We start from the raw sequence: 23,456 nt of genomic DNA on the forward strand, positions 1-23,456 counted from the left end.
TGACTGTGCTCCCTAAGGTATCAGTGATGTGAAGTTCAGGCCTTTGTTTAAAGACCAGTCTCCACAGACAGAGATATCCCAGGGAATAAGGCCTAATGAGAAAATTTAATAAAGTGTTTCCCCTATAAGGGGTTAGGACCTGATATAATCATTCCAGGCATTTTAAGGGGTATATGTCCTGCAGGGCCACCTGAACCATCAGCTCTGGAAGTCTGAGATGAGGCAGGAGCAATTTGCTTGCTGAGCTCACTGAGAACATTTCCTTCTACTTAAGCCTCTTTTTGCTTCTCCTTCCATCCACTGTTCCAAAATATTTATTGCACCAGGCACTGTGCTAAGGGATGGGGATAAGAAAAATAAATAATGCAGTTATAGTCTTTGTCCTTACAAAATGCACCGCCAAGCAGGAGAAACAGATATTTAACCAAGCAGATACAAAAAATGTGATAAGATATAATCGTGGAAGAATAAGGTATTTGTCAAGAAGAGAATCCCAAGGTGGTAGGAGTGGGAGACAGAAAAGGTATCCCTGAGGCAGTAACGTCTAAGTTGGGACCTGAAGATGAATTTAATTGATTTAAGCCTCTCTACAAGTCCACGTCCTGACCACAATCCGATCCTTCTTGCCTCCCGTGGGTCTAAGTGTCCTGCCTGTAGTACCATAATCCATCTTGATTATAATCCATCTTGATTATACCACTTTGCCACAAACCATTTCAGTTCTGTAATAACTGAACTCTGTTTCGTCCTGTTAGGATGCTAAAATCTGGAATCCCTCTCAGAGGCCTAAATTTGAAAGTTTCTCTAATGCAATTCGGTTGAATAAACAGCATCCTAAAGTCTCTTAAGTCTGAGAGTGGCAATACAATGTTCTGTGTACCTTTAAAACAGCTACTCCTCATTCTGTCAAGCCTTCACTGTATCTAAGTTTAATGTGAAAACAAATTAAATCCACATAATAGAAGGTGTATCAAGGGGTATGCAGTAACATGACTGGCTGGTCAACAAATGTGAGATATTATACAAATACTATTTAAAATGTCATCTTTGGCAGGGCGCGGTGGCTCAAGCCTGTTATCCCAGCACTTTGGGAGGCCGAGACGGGCGGATCACGAGGTCAGGAGATCGAAACCATCCTGGCTAACACGGTGAAACCCCGTCTCTACTAAAAAATACAAAAAACTAGCAAGGGCGAGGTGGCGGGTGCCTGTAGTCCCAGCTACTCGGGAGGCTGAGGCAGGAGAATGGCGTAAACCCAGGAGGCGGAGCTTGCAGTGAGCTGAGAGCCGGCCACTGCACTCCAGCCTGGGCGGCAGAGTGAGACTCCGTCTCAAAAAAAAAAAAAAAAAAAGTCATCTTTAAGCATTTCAAACATCTTAGGATTGATGACATTCTATCTAGTAACTTGCAATGTAAAGAAGTTTGATCTTTAGAAAAGTACCATTAGAAGTTGCCGGGGTACTTCTTAAAATTGGACATTATAGAAACCATACTTTAAGGTGCGAGGTTTGTGTGTGTGTGTGAGACAGGGCCTCACTCTGTCATGCAGGCTGGAGTGCAGTGGTGCAATCATAACTCACTGCAACCTCCAACTCCTGGGCTCAAGTGATCATCCTCTTTCAGCCCTCTGAATACCGAGGACTACAGGCACATACCACCACATCCAGCTAATTAAAAATATATATATATAGTAGAGATGAGGTCCACTATATTGTCCAGGCTGGTCTCAAACACCTGGGTTCAAACAATCCCCCAGCCTCAGCCTCCCAAAGTGCTTGAATCACAGGTCAAGGAATTCTGATATCCAAGATCTTTCTTCATTAATTAAATGTCCTTCAGTTAGATTCCTGACTGATATATTATGGGAAATCTTATTTTGAGTGTATTAAATTGCATTGCATTAAAGAAGCATACAATTTTACAGTATATGAGAATATGCAAAGTAATACTCTTTTTTTACTATGAAATTGATAACTTTTCTACGAGCTTCTCTATGAGTATTGCTTTTCCATGAGCCACCAAATGGCAAATCTGAGCTGGTAATAATACTAGTGTAAAAGAAATTTAATTACAGAAATTTTCACAGAATAAGAACTCAGTTGGTTATATGTCAATAATTACATTCGGTTTAAAATAAATCATTCATAAACTCAAAAACATAGTTATTGTCAGATATAATTCTTATATATTCAGTACAGGTTGAGTATTATCTTATCCAAAACGCTTGAGACCACAAGTGAGGATTTGGAATTTTTTTTTTTTTTTTTTGATTTGAGAATATTTGCATTATATTTACCAGTTGAGCATCCCAAATTCAAAACTCCAAAATCTGAAATACTCCAATGAGTATTTCCTTTGAGCATCATCATGTCAGCACTTGAAACATTTTGGATTTTAGAGCACTTCAGATTTTGGATTTTTGGATTTGGGATGCTCAATCCATACAGCTATATTTTTTAATTTTATGAGTATTAAAAGCTAAATACTGAGACAGGTGCTAGCCCATGGAAACCATAACCTTAAGGCTGCTTTCTAAATTCTGTCCATAGACTACAAGTAAAAGGGTATCACCTTCAGAATCTCTGATATTTATGAGAAATGAATTATGAGAAATGAGAAAAAGTCTGTGAATACAAGTAGCAACTGTGGTGTAAGGCCTAAAATAAAGCCCTATTTTAAATGTTGCCTTGACATGTGGTGAAACCAGGAGGGCCTCAAATGGCCAAACTGCAGCTCCCCCTCCCCATTCTGTCCTGACAGACAAAGTCCCCTAGCTAAACATCCCTTTTTATCACAGGGACCAGACACAGCTCCTGCTTATTCCTGAGTAGCAGATTTCAGTTCCCCACCAATCCACAGAGTTTTTCAAGCAAGCCAATCACAACCTCCCATAGGAACCAGGGAGTACTCCACCCTCTCGACACTACGAAGCCCGCCTCTCACAGCCTTTGCTCATTGACACTGCTCCTGGGTACAACCCATCTGTGGCACTGCAGGGCATGTGGAGTCCTCCTCCCCCAGCCATGAGAATAAAAGACTAGGAAACTGCTGTCAATATCACCTGTCCATGTTGAGTATTGTGTGTTCCACCATCCCCAGAACTCTAGGGCAGGAATCTTTCCTTCATCAGTGGGGTAAAAGGGAGGCAATTAAAACAGCAACTTTATTGGCTATTGAATGCAAAATTAAACACTCACCTTTTGTTCTTATAGACTAGGGGTCCTCAAAGCCAAGGCTGCAGACCACTACTGGTCCATGGCCTGTTAGGAACTGGGCCTCGCAGCAGGAAGTGAGCAGCAGGTGAGTGAGCATTACCACCTGAGCTGTGTCTTCTGTCAGATCAGCAGTGGTGTTAGATTCTCATAGAAACATGAACCCTATTGTGAACTGCGCTTGTGAGGGATCTAGGTTGTGCACTCCTTATAAGAACCTAATTAACCCCTGGTGATCTGAGGTGGAATAGTTTCATTCCCAAACCATCTCCCACCCACTCCCATCTGTGTAAAAGTTGTCTTCCATGAAACTGCTCCCTGGTGTCAAAAGGTTGGGGACCTCTGTTATAGACCATCATTTCAGTTGAGTGTTTAGCTCTACTGCCAGAAAAGAATATGGAAGTTTCTAGGGGCTTCTACTCATGGCCAAGGTCATAAAAAAATCACATCAAGTTTCTAGCATTACAAAGCAAATAGTTTGTGCCAAACCCAAACCTGGGTTTTTATGCAGCTAATATATTTTGATTTGAACATTGGGGCCCTGAAAGTGAATCTATACCACTCAATGAATATTCCACAAAGTAATCACTATTAACCAACTTTAAGTAGTGTACATTAGCATAGGTTCTGAGGAATCTTGTTCCACTGAACCACAATATTGGGGAACTACACAGCATTCCCAGCATTCCAATAAGAGTTCTTCATATAAAACACAATTGTGATAATGTCTTAAAAACATGTTACTTTTCCCCCCTCATCGTTTTCATGATTAAATGTTTCTCTACTGGTACATTAAGTCCATTTACTCAAGTATTCATAAAACATGAGATTTTATTTATTCATCTTTCCCCAAAATTTAATTTTTAGGAATAGTTTTAATTGTTCAGAGAATAAAATATTTCAATATCTATTGAACTTTTAGCCATCCAATAGATACGTCTAAACCACACAAAATGCCATAGTAGAGTTGAAAACACAGGTCAAGTGCTGTCAAATGAAGACATACAGATGTCTAGTCGTAACTAGTAAGTTTTTTCCTACATCTTTATGAGGCCTATGGTATTGGTATTTTCTAGTTCATTTAAAACTATTTTTAGCTTATACTTTATGACCTACCAAATGTCTTTTCCAGTAAGAGTTAAACCTTAACTTATAGTGAAGAATGTTATCTGATACAACTGCATTAAAGAATTGTATAGTAGACCATAAATGTTCAAAAAGTTCTAATTGCCATACAGTCATTCATCTATTCAGCACACATTTATTGGACACCTACCAGGGCCACCCATCGATGCCACAAAGATAAACTATACAATCCCTGTCCTCAAGGAGCTCACATAAAAGCTAGAGAGGGCAGTTTGGGAGGCTGAGGTGGACAGATCACGATGTCAGGAGATCAAAACCATCCTGGCCAACATGGTAAAACTGTCTCTACTAAAATAGAAAAAATTAGCCAGGCGTGGTGGTGCATACCTGTAGTCCCAGCTACTAGGGAGGCTGAGGCAGGGGAATTGCGTGAACCCGCGAGGCAGGCATGGCAGTGAGCCGAGATCGTGCCATCGCACTCCAGCCTGGCAACAGAGCAAGACTCTGTCTCAAAAAAAAAAAAAAAAAAAAAAAAAAAAAAAAAAAGGTAGAGAGGAGACTTGGCTTAAAAGAGTGGAGGATAGGATCCAGGAAAAACACTGATAATTGATGCTTCTCCCAAAAACTAGAAAGGGTCAGCAAAATGAGAAAGCTCCAAGAAAAAAAATAGAGTGATGAGTGAGTTAAGATAACCTAAGGGTGGTATATTGGGTAGAACTGTGGTCCCCAAAAAGATATGTCCAAGCCCTAGTCCCCAGTACCTGTGAATATGACCTCATTTGAAAAAAGGGTCTTTGCAGACGTAATTACGTGAAAGATCTCAAGATGAGATCATTCTGGATTAACCAGGTGCCCCAAATTCAATGACAAGTTTCTTTAAAATAAAAGGAAAAGACACAGACAGAAGAGGAGGAACATAGGGAGAAGGCCATATGAAGAGAGAGGCAGAGGCAGGAGCTCCACGAGGTCAAGGATCACCTGGAGCTACAAGAAGCTGGAAAACCCAAGGCCAGATTCTCCCCTAGAGTTCAGAGGGAATGTGGTGCTGCTGACACCTCAACTGTAGACTGCTGGCCTCCAGAATTGTGAAAGGATACGTTGAATTTGTGTTAAGCCACCAAGTTTGCAGTAATTTGTTACAGAAGCCCTAGGAATCTAATATAGGTGGGGTACCTGAGAGGGATTTCCTGGTCTAGGAATGAATAGCAGGAAGGAATATGCAAACACACAAAACCAAGTTTCTAAACTGGAAAATAATATTCTCATCTCTGAAGACAAAAAAGATGGAACATAGTGGAGTCTGTATTGGCCTAGATCAGAAGCCCCATCTGCTGTTGCCTAGTTGCATCATTGGACACACTCCTCTCAGAGTCTCAATTTCTTTATCTGTAGAGTGAGGGGGACTGAGGAAGAGTAAGTTGAGAGTTAAAACGTAGCATAAACAAAACCTGAACAACAGCCTACAGAACCACCCACCCATCACTGCATTTGGGGAATGTTGGTAAAAAGCTCTACTTAAAAACACCAAAATGGATTATCTTGTGTTACTCCAGGGACCAAAGCGAGCTACAAAACTTTTATTCTGACAGGTCTCCTCCTTGAACCAGCCCCCATCCCAGACCCCATTCCTCCATTTTGATGCTGAACTTTTAGACTAAATACAGTGGGCACCATCTGCTATCAATACAGCCTCTACTCTTCCCAGCCAAGATGAGCTCCAGGCCAAGTTTATCTTGTGAGTTAACAGGAGGTGACAAGCCTGGCAGGACACGAATTCTCCCTGCATGATTGATGCAGCCTGGCTGACCAGCTCCATGCTAATGAGGATGTGCCAGGGCTCCCAACAAAAACATTTTTGAATAATTTAAAACGAAAGCAGAAATTGCCAGGTAATGTGATTCACTGTGTAATTACAGCTCCAGGTAAATTTGCGTCGAGGGGTGCCTCTATAGCAAACATCAGTTGATTGCAAACTGCCTGTTAGCAAAATTAACCATATAAATACGGCAAAACAACAGAGAGACATGTTAATCTTATGAGGGAAGACAGTGAGGGTAAAGTGTTTCAAATGCAATACTTCTAAATGAATAAGAGAATTAAACATGAGTAGAATATCTATTTTCATCCATTATAATAGGTTTAAGTACAAACTGATACCATTTCTGGGGAATTGACTTTAATTTCTTGCCCTAATTCAGTTATCTACTTAAATAAGCTTAAATAAGTTTCTTTTTCCTTTTCTGGCAGCTTATGGCCCGTCCTATATACATCCTCATGCTGATCATTCAAATAAGGTATAACAAACATCTGAAGCATTCCTTAAAAGAGGGAATTGCCAAATATGTTTCTCCTAAAGAATCAAAATGCTGAAAACGTTTTCAACTATGTTGGGTAAGGATTTATTAGGTATGGGCCCATACTTTTTCAAAACATTGTCCTTTTAGCCGAAACACTGGAGAGTTAAGAGAAAAATAATAATAACCAGATTTTTCCATCTAGTGGGAGCCTGGTACAGAAAGAGCACTTGAACTAAATGTGGAGCCAAATGATGCAGGTATACATTTGACCTTGAATTTGTTAGCTACAATGAGGCTGAGGACAAACTATCTGCTCTCTCTAAGCCTCGGTTTTCTCATCTGAAAAATGGATTTCAGCCAGGCACAGTGGCTCACGCCTGTAATCTTAACACTTTGGGAAGCCGAGGCGGGCGGATCACAAGGTCAGGAGAATGAGACCATCCTGGCTAACACAGTGAAACCCCGTCTCTACTAAAAATACAAAAAAAAAAAAAAAATTAGCCGGGCGTGGTGGTGGGCACCTGTAGTCCCAGCTACTCGGGAGGCTGAGGCAGGAGAATGGCGTAAACCCGGGAGGCGGAGCTTGCAGTGAGCCGAGATCGTGCCACTGCACTCCAGCCTGGGTGACAGAGCAAGACTCCATCTCAAAAAAAAAAAAAAAAAAAAAAACAAAAAAAAAAAAAACAGAAATAAAAGAAAAAAATGGATTTCATATCACCTAGCCAATCTGCTTCACATGAATTTTGAGACTCAAACCAAATGGAATAGTGTATATAAAAGTGCCTTTGTGACATAAAGCCTCAATAGGACTGTAGAATATTAATCATTCAAACAAGTAACATTAAGGAATATACTCATTAAAGCAAATGTTAGACTAGCATTTTTAAAATGAAAAAAAAAAAGTTGTCCTAAAATGTTGTTCCAAGTTTCATCTGCCACCAGGGACATGAATTTAGGAAATCTTATCCTCAACTTCCTAGTCTGGAGGCACAGCAATGACAGGAGGAGCTTCAAGGTGACGGTCACCACCTGTGTTCCTCTCTATTAAATCAACATCTCTGAGATGCCTCCAAGCTGGCAAGAGAAGCACACCACTATTGAGTCCCAGCCTTCCCTGCAACCTGCCTTAACTGTCCTCACCTCCCCCCACTGCACCTGACACAACAGCTGTTTGGGCAGCTCCCACCAGAGCTGCTGATTTCAAAGCCCTGTACCGTTCAACTATGCATGTCCATCCCATCCTGTTATGCCGTGGTCATCTGAGACTTCTAATTATGCATTCGTGATCCTAAACACTTGCTCCTCATTCAATTTTTTTGGATTTCAGAAACCAAACCCCCTGTTAGAAACCTTGCATGTTAGGATAGAGAAAGGTAATTCCCATGTGAATATATAATCATCATCTCAATTTGTTTTAAAAATCTTATTATTTGAAATAACCAGTTACAAAACACTTAAACACCTGTCTTGTTGATTACTTTGTGTTATAAACCTGTCTTTTTTCAGATCTTCCACAAAACCAAACTTGAACTTCTTGAAGCTGTATTTTTCTTAATGCGGTCTTCTGTACAGTTTGGAAACTTGGAAACTTACTAGAAGGGTTCATCAAAATGTTGCTTTATTTTTAAGTAGAGGTTTAGAGAGTTCTGTGTATGTTTCTTGTTATTTAATCAACAATTAAAACTTAATGACAAAATGCTTCACATCTGAAATCAATAGGGATTTTTCCATGAGCAAAGACTGTAAAATCAGCCTATTATGAAGAGATTTGCATATTTTAATTATTTAGTTCTAGGACTTTTGTCAAATAGATGCCTCAGTGCAGTAAGCACCATGTGGCTTGGGTAAAATGTTAACGCTCCGCTTTTAGTATATATAAATGTTGTTAGAAGCATAAATATGTTAAAATGGAAATATGTCTGGTTAGAGTGAAGCCTTCATTTTAGTGCATGTGCTTATTATCTTGCTCTCAGAGTTTATTTGGAGAAGAAGAAATTTAGAAAGATTAAAATGTAAATAAACTGCTTGTAGATGTCAAGTTAATTAGTAAATACACACAAATGACCATAATATAAGACCTTTGGCAACACTGCCAAAGTAGCCTCAAAATACAAAGCTGATTACTGAAATAATTTTGACTCTGAACTGCAGATAATGAGTTAAATGCATAAAAATTTAGGTTTTTATTTCTCCAGCTCTGACAACTAGTTATTTTAAAACTCTAAAGGATAGTAAAGTTTACTCATTTATTTATTTATTCATTTAAATATTATTAAAGAGAGAGAGTTGGATAAGTTACTTAACCTCTCTTTGCTTCTGTTTTCTAGTCTGTAAAATGGGGTTAAAAGTTGTTCTACTGCATAGGATTGCTGTAGTAATTAAATGAATTAATGGATAAAAAGCACTTAGAATAGCACCTGTTACAAATGGTGATGGTGGTGATAACAATGATAATTATATACAGGGCTTTCAGAATTCAAATATATTTTTTAAAAACCAAAAACTTATATTAAGAAGATTTCCATTAAGAAGTTTATAAAATAAGCTTCAAACCTATAGTTTTGAGGCTTGAAGGAAGATTCCATTGAAATAATGTCAGAAAGGGCTGCAACTTTACAAAATAAAGGCAGCTATTGCAAGTTACTCATATTTTCAATGAAAAGGTTAAATATTCATTGACTATTTAGCATTTGTAAAACATAATATTAAAACATGATTTGATACATGTTTGTGACATTTCTAGAGATACATCTTTTTTCAGAAGGAGAGGTAGAATCAAATATATAATGTCATAATTCCTAACACTAATACCATCTATGCAATGCAAGTTTCCATGAAGACATTTGTGGAGGTCTGCATTGAGCAAAGTGGACTCTGTCCATTAGGAAGCACTTTCTTACGAAGCTTCAGTGTCATTAAATCACATCACTCCTAAAAACACATTTTTAAAGCTTTGCACAAGGCCACCAAGTTTCTGACAGCCCATTCTACTTCATGTTAATCCTCTGGTTCTTGAATATTATATGTATGTGATTGGGGTGGGGTGGAGAAGACTCCTTTGAGGATCTGAAAAAGCTATGGATCATCTCCCCTGAAAATTCACATACACATATCTTTTACACTGAACTTCAGGGACTTCATGGACCAGAGTTCCATCCATAGAACTCCCCATTCTAAATGGCGACTATTTGCTTTTACCCTGAAATTAAATCTAGTATTTCAGTAAAACATTATATGCCCATATGAAATACAGATGAATTAACACAGATTTAATTGCTATGTAAAAATATCAGATTATATTATTATACATATTTTTAAATATTTCTATGTAACTTTTGAAAGTAAAGAACAATAGCTAAATCTCCAAACAGAATATACTGTATTACTTTTTACATTTTTCAAATTGACAAATAAAAATTATATAAATGTTTTGATGTCCAAATGATGTTTTGAAATGTGAATACATTATGGAATGGCTAAATTGAGCTAGTAATTAACATGTATTACATACTTATTTTTCTTTGATGAGAACACTTAAAATCTACTCTCAGCAATTTTCAGGTATATAATACATTATTATTAACTATAGCCACCATGTTGTACAATATATCCCTTGAACTTTTCCTCCCATCTAACTGAAATTTTATACCCTTTGACCAGCATCTCCCCATCCCCCTCCTGCCCCTAGCCCTTGATAACTACCATCCTACTCTCTGTTTCTATGAGTTCAACTTTTTTAGATTCGACGTATAAGTGAGACCACAAGGTATTTGTCTTTCTGTGCCTGTGTTATTTCACTTAACATAATGTTCTCCAGGTTCATTTATGTTGCCACAAATACTGAATTTCCCTCTTCTTAAAGGCTGAATAGAATCTCATTGTGTATATAGGCCACATTTTCCTTATCTATTCATCCATTGACAGACACTTAAGTTGATTCCGTATCTTGGCTATTGCAAGTAATGCTGAGATGAACATGGAAATGCAGATATCTTTACAAGGTGTGATTTTCTTTCCTTTGTGGTGCACTAAGCAGTGGGATTGCTGAATCATGTGGTAGTTAGACTTAATTTTTTGAGGAAACTCCACACCGTTTTCCACCATGTCTGTTTTCCATAATGCCATAATTTATATTGCCACCAATGCTGTACCATTTTCATGGCTGTTTGTTATTAGTTTTAACTGTGTGAAGAACAGAGCAGGAAGCATGTGCAAAAGAGTCTGTTCATCACTAACGAAGGCAAAGGGTAAACTATAGTATGATTATATTGATCCCATCAGCTACATAATAGTATTTGAATAAGATATGCTTCATTTTAAAATATGTGTTTAAAAGTATAACATTTAGTAAACATGGTAAAGGTTTGGGCAATCTTCTGGTGAATAGGTACTCTTGACATCTCACATCTGTTCCAAAAGAGTACTAAAGAGCCACGAATGCCCAGGTAAGAGCTGAAAACAAAATTCATTTAGATATCACTACATAAAATTCATATAATCTTCCTATTAAACAAAACTGCAATGACAGACATTTAACATTCCTTCACTTTATGGGTAAGTGACTGAGGTCACACCACAAGACCATTAGAATTAGAGGCACATATAGAGTCCTGGTGTCTACCCCAGCAGGTGTTGGATAAATTACACTTGCAGCCTGAGAATTTTGATGCTATAATATAAGGGGAAAAAAGGTTTCCTATTCACCTTTCAAGCTTCAAGCTGCTTTTCTGAGAACAATAGAGGTCATAGCACATACACAAAAAAAAGAATCAGCTTCACTTTATCAAAATCCTTTTTGTTCCCACTTCATTGCTCATTATTCTTGCAACCTTTATACCTAGGCATCAGAAATATTTTAAACTAGGATTAGCCTCGTTACTTTAGTTAAATGTAACCCTCAGAACTATAATGTATTAGCCATATATGATATTAACCTCAGTAATATAGTGTCAGAGAGAGAAGCCTCCTACCCCACCCGTGCCCACAAACATATTAAAGGAAGTTTTAAATTAAATTAACCCAACCAGCATCTCCACCAGCATCCTGATGATGTAGTATCAAAGACTCTGATGTTTTGCTCCCATACCCACCTGCCAAAAATCTACAAAAAAGTAAAAAGAGAAGACAATGAAAACAGAGAAAAACTGATGACAAAAAGTTTGGACCCATACCAAATGATGAACAGATAACAATTTAATAGATTACCACACCTCAAGCCTCAGGAGCAAACAACAAGCATTTTTGTGATTCATGAGAAAAATGCAAAGACTTCTATTTCATTTTACAAGCTTGTCTGACTTATCTGTGCTTTTTTCTTTCTTCTTCCCATACTCCAAGTGATTTCAAATCTAGAAGGTAATTTTTAAAATGATTTGTAGACGTAGCAAGTGCAGTATTTTATCTTTGTATAGATCAAGAACTATAACGAGGTATTTCAGATTTCTGGGGCATCTTGAAAACATTAGAAACTATTAATGTGAAAAAAATGACACTAACTATAAAGCATTCTTTGTCATTAGAAATAAATGCTAAACCTAAACGCAAACTTTATGAGGGAGGCACAACACATATGCCCATATGTGCATTTCCCTGGCTGGCTTTTAATAATAGCTAAAATATTGATAATAGCATCATGATTTCCAGTGTGCAAATCGAAAGGTAAAGAATAAATTGATGTTTAAACTTAAAATATTTATGAAGCCTATATTACTAATACCTTTAAAACACACAGCAGCTTCAAAAAAAAAAAAAAAAGACTGGGCTCCAGAAACCCTTTCAAAGGTCCTTTCACAACTCTCTTTGAAGGCCACTTCACGAAGAAAACGCTGTTGTCTAAAATTTTTCAGCTTGGAGAATATAATGTTGTTATTGTCTTCCACTTCAGAGGTAGGAAAAGCATACATTAGTTTTCTTGGCTCTAGGTTTCCATGACTGAGCAAGGATATGGCTTTGTTCCAGATAGCAGTTTTCAAGGAATTTTGCTTACAAGGAAGTGCTAAACCAGGCACTTTAATTAACATTCATATTTACTTTGTTGCTAAATGAAGGTAAAGATTCTGTTGGCATAGATTAACTCTCATTCCCATAAATCTAAAATCCCTCTAGAGGATTCTGCTCTGGGAAGAGAGTGAGATGCATTAACACTCCATTAATATCTTCCTTGGAAACATTCTTTCTAACATTTATCTCTTCATCATTTCCTGAATCTGTAATGAAATGCTTGTGCTGGCATCTAACAAAAGGATCATGTCCAGGGCCTAATGAAGTGTTAGACACCAAGGTAAGAAGCAAGTCGGCTGCACTGGTTCCTAGCTTCGGATACACAATGGTACTTTTTAGACTATATTTAGCTCCAAAGTCATGGTCAGTAGCCCTAGGATTTAAAGCACAGTCTGAAAGAACTTCAAGTTCCAGGGCTGCCTCAACAAGTTAATCAGAGTTCTATTTTCTAGGTCCTAAGCCAGACACTGAGGTAATTTCCATTTGTACATCCTTTTCTAAAGTGAGAGACTTCCTGAAAGTGACATTCTGGAATCACAAAATTTCAGGGCAGAAGAGCTCTCCAGGGTCACGTATAGCAGTTTCCTGCCCATTGCTTGAAATGCTACCACAATATTCCTGCCAAGTGGCTCCCATTCAGAGATGAGGAACTCACCACCTTGTGAGGAAACTCATTCCTTATTCAACAGCTCAAACTATTGCAAGTTCCTGCTTTAGTAGAGATTAAATCTTTCTCCTAGGGAATCGCATCTCTTGAACCTGATTCTGGCCTCTCGGGCCCCCAGAACAAGATGAGTTGGTGGAGAAGCTTCACCAGCATAAAACTGGTATGTTGTTTTGAAATTCAAAGATGTATATAGAAAAGAAGAAAGTGTTGTGAGCAGTCAAGAATATTGTCAGGGTTGAAGAAAGGCAGTTTTGAAGGCTTAAAAAAGGTATGGCGGCCGGGCGCGGTGGCTCAAGCCTGTAATCCCAGCACTTTGGGAGGCCGAGACGGGCGGATCACGAGGTCAGGAGATCGAGACCATCCTGGCTAACACGGTGAAACCCCGTCTCTACTAAAAAATACAAAAAACTAGCCGGGCGAGGTGGCGGGCGCCTGTAGTCCCAGCTACTCGGGAGGCTGAGGCCGGAGAATGGCGTAAACCCGGGAGGCGGAGCTTGCAGTGAGCTCAGATCCGGCCACTGCACTCCAGCCTGGGCGGCAGAGCGAGACTCCATCTCAAAAAAAAAAAAAAAAAAAAAAAAAAAAAAAAAAGGTATGGCTAGCTTTGCTTTTTCCCTAATTATGTATTTCATAATCACAGCTTTACTACCCCTAAAATTATTCATAAGGCAGTCAAGGATGATGAAATACTTGTTTATGATAGTTTTACTTGGATTAGGTAAATTGAGTCCTTGGGATACACCTAATCTCTGGGACAATAATAATAATCATTTTCATACATTGAGCACTTATCCTTATAAACAATATTGTGATCAGTGCTCTTAGGCAATAGCTGAAGCATTACTGTCTCCGTGGTACAAAGGAGAAAACTAAGACTCAGGAAGAGTAAATAACTTCTCCATGGGTAGTCAGTAGATGAGCCACAGGTTTAAATTCAGATCTGTCTGATTCTTAAGCTAAATTTATTCTACTTTTCAAAACTTCTTGTCTATTTTTTGGAAAGAATTTCTATAGCACTGTCAAGCCTCTTTAAAATTAGAAGGTACTACAGGTCTGTTAAGGATGGAATATTGGTGCCCTCCCCATTCAAATGCTAAAGCCCTAACCCCCAGTGTGGCTGCATTTGGAGATAGGGCTCCTAAGGCAGTAATTATGGTTAAATGAGGTCATAGGGTGTGGCCCTGATCTAACAGGATTAGTGTCCTTATAAGAGTGCGTTCTCTCTCCCTCTCCCTTTCCCTGTCCCACTTCCTCCTCCCTCTCCCTCTCTGCCTTTCTTCCTCTCTCTCCCTCTCCCCATCACCAGAGCACACAGCAAGAAGCCAGACATCTGTAAGCCAGAAAGAGAGGCCTCCTCAGAGACCTCACAGGACCTAGATCTGGAGGACTTCCAGCCTCCAGAACTGTGAGAAAATAAATTTCTGTTGTTTAAGCCACCCAGTCATAATACATAAATAAGTATTTTGTTGTGGCAGCCTGGGCAAACTAATTTAAAATCTTTCTATCATTTGCTAAAACCTACCAAATATATGAGAAAAGAATGGCAATGAGCATCCCTCTTGCCAGGACCTTTCGTCATTCTTCCGACCTTCCAGTTGGGAATGAATGAGATGAAAGAGAAGCACATGGAAATCTCCTTCCCATGGACCACTTGCTGACTGCTGTGCTTTAGAGAAACCACTCCAATTCTTGGTTGACTGTCTTCTTGGTAAATCGAGAAATCTCAATTCTAACACTCTATTATCCTATCTGCATGAAAACAAAACTTTTTCTAATCTTTCTTTCTCATCTTTTTTTGCATATTTTTTTCCATTTTTCTCTTTTTCTCAGATATTTGTATTCTCTGGATTTTTAATGTAAACAAATTAGAAGAAAAATTATATAAATGATAGTAATTTTTCAGAAAAGAGATCTCTAGCTTTAGAGTTAATTTTGCTTGTGACCTCAACAATTACATTATTGTATGCTGCCTATAAAAGCATCCCAACACAACTTTTTTTAAAAGCGTCTCGAAAATCTAAGAATGTTCTAGCAGTTTCAGGAATTCTTAAAAATCCATAAAGGTCACTGAAGACATTGGAAGCCCTTCTGCGATTGCCTTTCAAGTGGTCCCCTCCAGAAGGGGACCATTACATAGTCTGACAAATGGGACAGGATCACTACAAAAAGAGACAACAAAATGTAGATTTCCCCACCTGGGGATAATTCTGAGTCCCTCTAAACAAACGTGAGAAGAATAAACATTTACATAATGTTTGCCTTCCAGATGTAAATAATCTGCTCCCAGGAGTTCATTTGATTAGAGAATGTTTCTGAGGAGGTCCAAGGTCATGCATTCAACATCAGCAAATGCTTTGCTCTCTTCTGTGACCGAAAACTGTACTACAAACTGTTCATCTAGCTCACAAATTCAAACTATTGATGGTCTACGGAAAGTGGTATGAGAACATAAATAATGAGCTAATGCAATTTGATCATTGTTACGGGGAACAACCTTTAGGGGTATGATTTGGGGTAATCATTTTTTCTCTATAAAAGAAGGCAAATGATTTAAATTATTTTCAAAATATTAATACTTGAAAGAAGAAAGAAGAATCTATAGAAATTATTTTTATGCGATGCTACCTTGTTTTTTAATAGTGACACAGAGTCATGTGTTTTGTGTGTGTGTATTCTCTTGCTCTCTACACACACATATATAATTAACTTTTCCACCTTTTCTTCTTCTCAAAGACTTCTCCAGGTTTCTTTACTTTTATTTAAATTAAGTAGATTCAGAAATACCTTCTTCAAGGATTTTAAGAGGGATGTTCAGTCATTTGGCCTTTGCTAGTCTAGCATGATTAAAAACATAGATAATGGAGCCACACTGCCTGATTGCAAATCCCAGCTGACACTTACCACCTATAGAACCTATGGCAAGTTATTTGACTGCCCTTTGCTTCAGTTTCTTCATTTTTAAGATTTCAAAACAAATACTTGCCTCCTAGGGTTGGCGGGGGAATTAAATGAGTTAATAAATGCAAAATGCTAAAAACAGTAGCTGGCACACTATAAAAGCTACAGAACTTGGTATTATTAATTCATACTTATGGAGCATATTGCAGCTTCAAAATGAAGCTAATACACAGTTTTGAAAAATTATTTTTTTTCTCAGTCCTCTGTGATTGGTGTCATCATTTGATTGTAGTGTTATATGCAGGCTGCAATGGAGAAATGTGGTAATTTTGTTAAAATCAGCCTTCCCCTTGCCCAAGGTACAAGGATGTGATGACTTCTCTCATACTATAGCAATGCAAGGGCATCAACTCAAGAAAAATGGTTTAAGGGAGAAAAAAAAAAAACTTTCCTCATTCTTCCTACTTAAAATTACATATTGTTAAGCAGCTCCTAAAGCAAACCAGCTTTTCCAACGTCTTGAAAAAACACCTATGAAAGCACCCTCCAAAAAGAGATAAGTCACAATAATGAAAAGTGAGAGTAAGGGAGACAGACCCGTGACAAGAACGTGGAAGAATTTCCCACTAATTACAAGGCCAATGAAACTAATCGAAAACACAATAAGAGATCATAATTGCAACGTCAACTCTAAAGTGGGACTAGAGACCCGATGTTTTGACGTTCCTCCCCTACCATCTATTTTTGATTCATACATGCAGGGGCTACAACAAATATCCAACTGGGCAGCCACCCCTCTCCTAGATGCTCCTCATGCCCTATCCAGTTCTTTCCTCACTAACTCTCCTTCCAAGGAGACTGAGCTAGAAGGAAACAATTGGACAAAAAGTTTGGGAAGAGAAGGCTGGGAACACGTGATGGTGCTTTGGATCCTCTAACTGAGAGTGGACCCAGGAAGCTTTCGGAAAGCAATATACTTCACCTTGCAGTTTTTCACGATTCCATATGTTCAGAGTATTAGAGAAACGTGGGATGGGGGAATCAAACACAACAGAAGATACCATTTCAGTCCAGCTAAGCTACACTGGATAAAAGCCTATTAGATGTGAAAAACTGAGCTAAAAGATACATGCGTCAAACTTCAGGAAACTGTAGCTTTGAGAATGTAATCATACCTAAGGGGTCCCAAGAATGGGGACAACGGCAAGCCACTGGCAATCATCATCTATAGTTCTATCTCTTATCTCAAGACTGAGTAAAGAAAAATCAAATGTGTAAAAGGAAAAGAATACTACAAAGTAAGGAGACCAACAACCAGAAGAATGAGGAAACATCTAAACATTATCTGCCATGGAAATCCTCCGTAAAATGCAAGACAGCAGGCCTTTCATGAAAAGGGAATCCAGAAGAAGAGAACAGAGTATGATTAAAACACCATGGGATAAAGTAAATAGTAATAATGTTAAATATATGAAGATTCTCTGTGTGTCGGTGGTGGCGGCGGGGGCAGGGGAGGTAGTTTAGTTAATGAAGATCATACAGGTTTTTTAAATTATTTTTTCAGTTAACACTAAAATGAATGTTTTCTTCAAGCCATTACATTTTCTTTTAGAACAGGATTTTTAAAAAGATGGATAATACTTCAAAGTGCATATTCTATCATGTATAATTCTCTTACTATTGGGTATTTAGGTTTTTATATTTTACAATTTTAAATAATACTGGGCATCTTTGTGCTTACAATTTTCATAACATCTTTGATTATTTCTTTAAGATATATTCCCACAAATAAGATTGAGGTGTCAATGAATTTTCTCCTATTTAAGATTTTTCGGGGCTCTTCCTTTCCAACTTGGACCCGGCAGAATGGCTCCCGCAAAAAAGGGTGGCGAGAAGAAAAAGGGCCTTTCTGCCATCAACGAGGTGGTGACCCGAGAATACACCATCAACATTCACAAGCGCATCCATGGAGTGGGCTTCAAAAAGCGTGCCCCTCGGGCGCTCAAAGAGATTTGGAAATTTGCCATGAAGGAGATGGGAACTCCAGATGTGCGCATTGATACCAGGCTCAACAAAGCTGTCTGGGCCAAAGGAATAAGGAATGTCCCATACCGAATCCGTGTGCGGCTGTCCAGAAAACGTAATGAGGATGAAGATTCACCAAATAAGCTCTATACTTTGGTTACCTATGTACCTGTTACCACTTTCAAAAATCTACAGACAGTCAATGTGGATGAGAACTAATCGCTGATCATCAAATACATCAAATAAAGTTATAAAATTAAAAAAAAAAAAGATTTTTCGGGCTGGGCATGGTGGCTCTCGCCTGTAATTCCAGTACTTTGGGAGCCCGAGGCAGGTGGATCACTTGAGGTCAGGAGTTCAAGACCAGCCTGGCCAACATGGTAAAAGCCCATCTCTAATAAAAATACAAAAATTAGCTCAGCGTGCTTGCATGCACCTGTAATCCCAGCTACTCAGGAGGCTGAGGCAGGAGAATGGCGTGAACCCAGGAGGCAGAGCTTGAAGTGAGCTGAGATCGCGCCACTACACCACCGCACTCCAGCCTGGGCGACAGAGTGAGACTCTGTCTCAAAAAAAAAAAACAAAAGTGGGTTTCAAGAAAGTTTGTTGAAGTTTGTTTGTGCTCTTATCAGCAATATTTGTGATTATCCATTTCACAAAGTCCACCTCAGCACTGTATCTACTTTTTATCTTAATACTCCATATTTCAAAGTATTATGTTGACTTAAAAATTGTACTAATTAAGGCAAGCACTTTTCCTGTATTTGCCTTTTTTTTGTCTTCTCTGAATAGCTTGTAATTCTTTCTGCCATTTTTGCCTCTTAAGACATTGATATTCTTTTTTAATTGAAAGAGCTTTTTTACTTTTTTTTTTTTACATTAAGTTTACATTTTTTACATTAAGTTTAATGACTTTTACTATTGGTGGGATTTTTTTCCCCACCAAATATTTGTCCTTTGCCTTTCCTTTCATTTGTGGTATTTTTCTAAATGTTAATTTACAATTTTATGTTTAAAAAAAACTAACAAAGCAGAGATAGAAATAAATGAGCAGAGGCAATAAAGAGTAAAATATATGTTTATGAAAGAAAAGTATGAGATGTTCTCTAAAACTGCAGAAGCAAGCAAGCAGATGAAAAATAAATGAGACAAGATAACATGTTTGTAGACCAAAGAATGCAGAGCCAATCTATTATTTTGGTATTTATTCCAAAGTAATTGGAATGAAAACAATAATAGAAGACATAATCAAAGAAGAACTTTCTTAGATTGAAAAAAAATCATGGATATACAAATGTGATAGGCTCATCACATTTTAAGCAAAATTTATGGAAAGAGACCAATGCCCAGAAACATATTGACAAATATTTTAATCACAAGAATAAGGAAAATATTTACAAAACATTCAGATTGAGGAAGGAAGAAGGTAAGAAGGGAGGGAAGGAGAAGGTAGAAGGGAGGAAAGATACATTGGTGGCAAACATATATCGACACTCCTATGCAATCCCATTGTGGGGATCATCAGACTCTTTCTGGAATATAAACAATGCAACTTTGGCAGGAGCAGGTGAGAGACTGAGGTTGTAAAATAAGACAGCAGTTTGGTCAGTGTCTAAGAGAAAGTCAGTATGAATGGATAAAATGGAAAAGTTTTATGTAATGAAGTTTTTACAGGCCTGAAACTGCCTAATCACTGATTTAATTTCTTCTTGAAGAAAATATGGAGTGGATGGATGCAATAAGAACTGGTCAGTTACATAGAAGAAGCTAAAAATTCTAAAGCTTGCAATTTCATTATTATATCATAATCCATATCTCCTCTTTATATAAGCCTGCAGATTTTAAAGCTAACTAACAAACTTGGGGACACGCATCAAAGCTGACATTCAGAGCTGCAGAGTGGCATCTTTTCATCTGCTGTTTCACATAAGGAGGGGAAATGATCATCCAAAATAAGACTTTGAGAATGGCTTTAATTTACGAGATCTGAAATTATTTTAGATCTGTGGCATAAAGCCTATCACCCTTCTGGTCTATATTCATGTTACTTTTAAGGGAAGATGGCAAATTGCTTCAGCATTTTCCTGCAAGGTTGCTAATATATACCAGATCACTATTCTGAAGCAAACAGCTTGCTAGAATAGTACACAGAAAGCAGGATTTTAAATAAGCCACAAACCATGCTTCTTGGTTTTGTTTACATTGGTTCCACATATTAGGAAAACAATTAGCTTCACAGTAAATTCAGTGATGAAATAAATTATGTATTTGCCTGTCAGGTCGGGAAAAACACGTTCTTGTGGGAAATCAAGGACGATACATGAGAGAGGAGGGAATTCATGCTATTTGACCAGGGTGACAAATTCAAGCAGCTGAGACCAGGAACCCCAAACTCTCATTTTCATTCCCTTGTGTGCCATAGAGATTTGGTACTTGTCACCCACAAGAGAGGGACACATGAAACACAGGGAGCTCGGCAGCTGCTCAAAAGATTGAGGGCTTAGCAGCCCACTGTTTCCAGCCACGTTCCCTGAAAGCCTTTCACCTCTGCCAGCCACTGTCAGCTTTGAGGACTCTCCTGTTTTCCATAAGGAGTGCATTCGGCCTTAAGAGTCTCCATACATTTTAGGTTAATAGACCTAATATTTATTGCCCCAAAAATAATGATTATAGTTGAAATCCTTTATTGAATGCTGATAGTGATAAGAACTGTGAGAAGCACTTATATATACAGTAATACTCTGTTTTTTAAAATTTATGTCACGAATTATTGAATCCCTAAGGTAGCACAGAAAAAGCATCTAGGTACCCCATACATGTGAGTTTCTATTTTACCAAGTGTATGAAAGCACTGTGGAGAAACACAAGATTCAGTCTCTATGCTAGGAGAGATTTTACACACTGGTACCAGAGATAAGAGCCATCTAAATTACTGTAATCAAAGGAGAATGTGGCAACCTCTCTAAAAGAAATGAAATTAAGTGCAACAGGAATAGTGGTCACAGGGAAATTAATTCCAACAAGAAGTGTCAGAGTGATCTTCCTAGGTTAAATAGCCATTTGAGCTGAGTCTTGAAGGGCAGGTAGCATTAGAAATAGAGAGCAACAGCCAAGGGAAATACAGAATCTGCTTGGGACACAACAGTGATTCCATTTGTCTAGAATACAGGGTATGTGGAGGAGCAGTGGCAGCCAATCCTGGAAAAGCAGAAGCGACCTGGTAATGGATGACCATATATGTTAAGCTAAGAGTGATTAAGGTGTTACTAAGGAAAAAAGATCTTGGCATTAAAGAGATTAATCCAGTAATTGCATGTAGTAAAGTGATGAAAGAAAAAAGGCAGAGAATTGGGGGTGGGGGGCTGCAACAGTCTAGATAAAAGTGATGAACTGACTACAGTTATCAGCAGGAACAGGCAGTGTTATACGCTGAGCTGTGCCCCTCCCCAACTCGTATATTGAAGTTCTAACCCTCAGTACCTCAAAATGTCACTGTTTTTAAAGATAGGGTCTTTAAAAAGGTAATTAAGTTAAAGTGATGTCATGAGGGTGGGTTTTAATCTAATTGGAGTGGTGTCCTTATAAGAAAAGGGAAGGTGGGCCGGGCGCAGTGGCTGATGCCTGTAATCCCAGCACTTTGGGAGATCAAGAAGGGTGGATCATGACGTCAGGAGATTGAGACCATCCTGGCTAACACAGTGAAACCCCGTCTCTACTCAAAATACAAAAAATTAGCTGGGTGGCCAGGCCCAGTGGCTCATGCCTGTAATCCCAGCACTTTGGGAGGCCGAGGTGGGTGGATCACGAGGTCAGGAGCTCAAGACCAGCCTGGCCAAGATGGTGAAACCCCGTCTCTACTAAAAATACTAAAAATACAAAAAAATTAGCCAGGCATGGTGGCACGTGCCTGTAATCCCAGCTACTCCAGAGGCTAAGGCAGAGAATTGCTTAAACCTGGAGGGGCGGAGGTTGCAGTGAGCCAAGATCGCACCACTGTACTCCAGCCTGGGCGACACAGCGAGACTCTGTCCCAAAAAAAAAAAAATTAGTCGGGCATGGTGGCACGCACCTGTAGTCCCAGCTACTCAGGAGGCTGAGGCAGGAGAATGGCAGGAGCCAGAGCTTGCAGTGAGCCGAGATCGCGCCACTGCACTCTAGCCTGGGCGACAGAGCGAGACTCCGTCTCAAAAAAAAAGAAAGAAAAGAAAAGGGAGCAGGACACAGACACATACAGAGAGAGGTCCATGTGAAGACACAGAGAGAGCATGGCCATCCACAAGCCAACGAAAAAGATATCAGAAGAAACCAACCCTGCTGACATCCTGATCTTGGACTTCTAGCCTCCAGAATGGTGAGAAAATACATTTCTATATTGTTATATAATACTTTGTTAAGGCAGCCCTTGCAAACTAGTACAAGCAGGAATGGAGATTCTGTAATACAGGAATGGACAGATGTAAGCGATTTAGAAAAGGATTAATTCAGAGCAACTGGCTACAACCAGACAGAGAAAAATTAGAAAGAGTAAAACTTAACAAGACTTAAATTCAAGCAACCAGGAAATGACACAAACAGTAGCAATTCAGCCAACTAGAAGAAGTTGGTTTAAGGGAAAAAAAAAAATTCAATTTGAAAAATTTTAAGTTGGAGTTCTCACAAGACATCCGATCCATGTAAAAATGTAAATTAAGTAATTGTTAATGTGGCAATACTTCAGGAATGAGCTACATTTTGTGGTCATCTTGATAGAGGTTGAAGATGAGGAAATCCTTTTCTATAGGAATAGGCAAGGTTGTTCAAGAACATAATGAGGAATAAGAATAAAAATGTGAAGACACACTTGGAGGAACACCTAAAGCTTGCAGGCAAATGAAGAGACAGAGACTGAGAAAGGAGTGGTCAATGACCACAGAAACCATGTGGTTTCACCGCAGCAAAATACAGAGGTCATTTCATCACCACCTCTTCTTTTACTCTATTCTCCTGCTGCACCAACTTCAGTCAGAGACCCCTGATATTTCATTGCCTTTGGGGTGACAGGATGCTGAGGAGGAGTCCCCTGATGCTCCTGAGTAATACAGATGAGGTCCAACAGTCACTAAATACACAACATGGAGAAAAATCAGGAAAAGACGTCTTCTACCAGGTTCTTACTCAGAACTTGTAGAATCAGCCCTGCTATACTCCCAACAGGAAGTCATAGACCAAAATCTTAGGATACTGCATAATCAACTTGAGCCTTTACGGTATTGAGAGGAACAAACCACTGAA

At 38.7% G+C, this 23,456-nt stretch overlaps 1 protein-coding gene and 1 pseudogene across 3 annotated transcripts in view; one reads left to right on the forward strand and one right to left on the reverse strand.

Moving 5' to 3' along the window:
- COL25A1 (collagen type XXV alpha 1 chain) overlaps window positions 1-23,456 on the reverse strand; it is a 519,759-nt gene that overhangs the window by 386,919 nt on the left and 109,384 nt on the right. The gene's annotated exons all lie outside the window — the stretch shown is intronic.
- On the forward strand, window positions 18,000-18,455 carry LOC115892807 (annotated as a pseudogene). The gene has a single exon (XR_004052724.1). The product of XR_004052724.1 is annotated as a 60S ribosomal protein L31 pseudogene (transcript).

Source organism: Rhinopithecus roxellana, chromosome 2, assembly GCF_007565055.1.
Source record: "Rhinopithecus roxellana isolate Shanxi Qingling chromosome 2, ASM756505v1, whole genome shotgun sequence".
Classification (NCBI taxonomy): Eukaryota; Metazoa; Chordata; class Mammalia; order Primates; family Cercopithecidae; genus Rhinopithecus; species Rhinopithecus roxellana.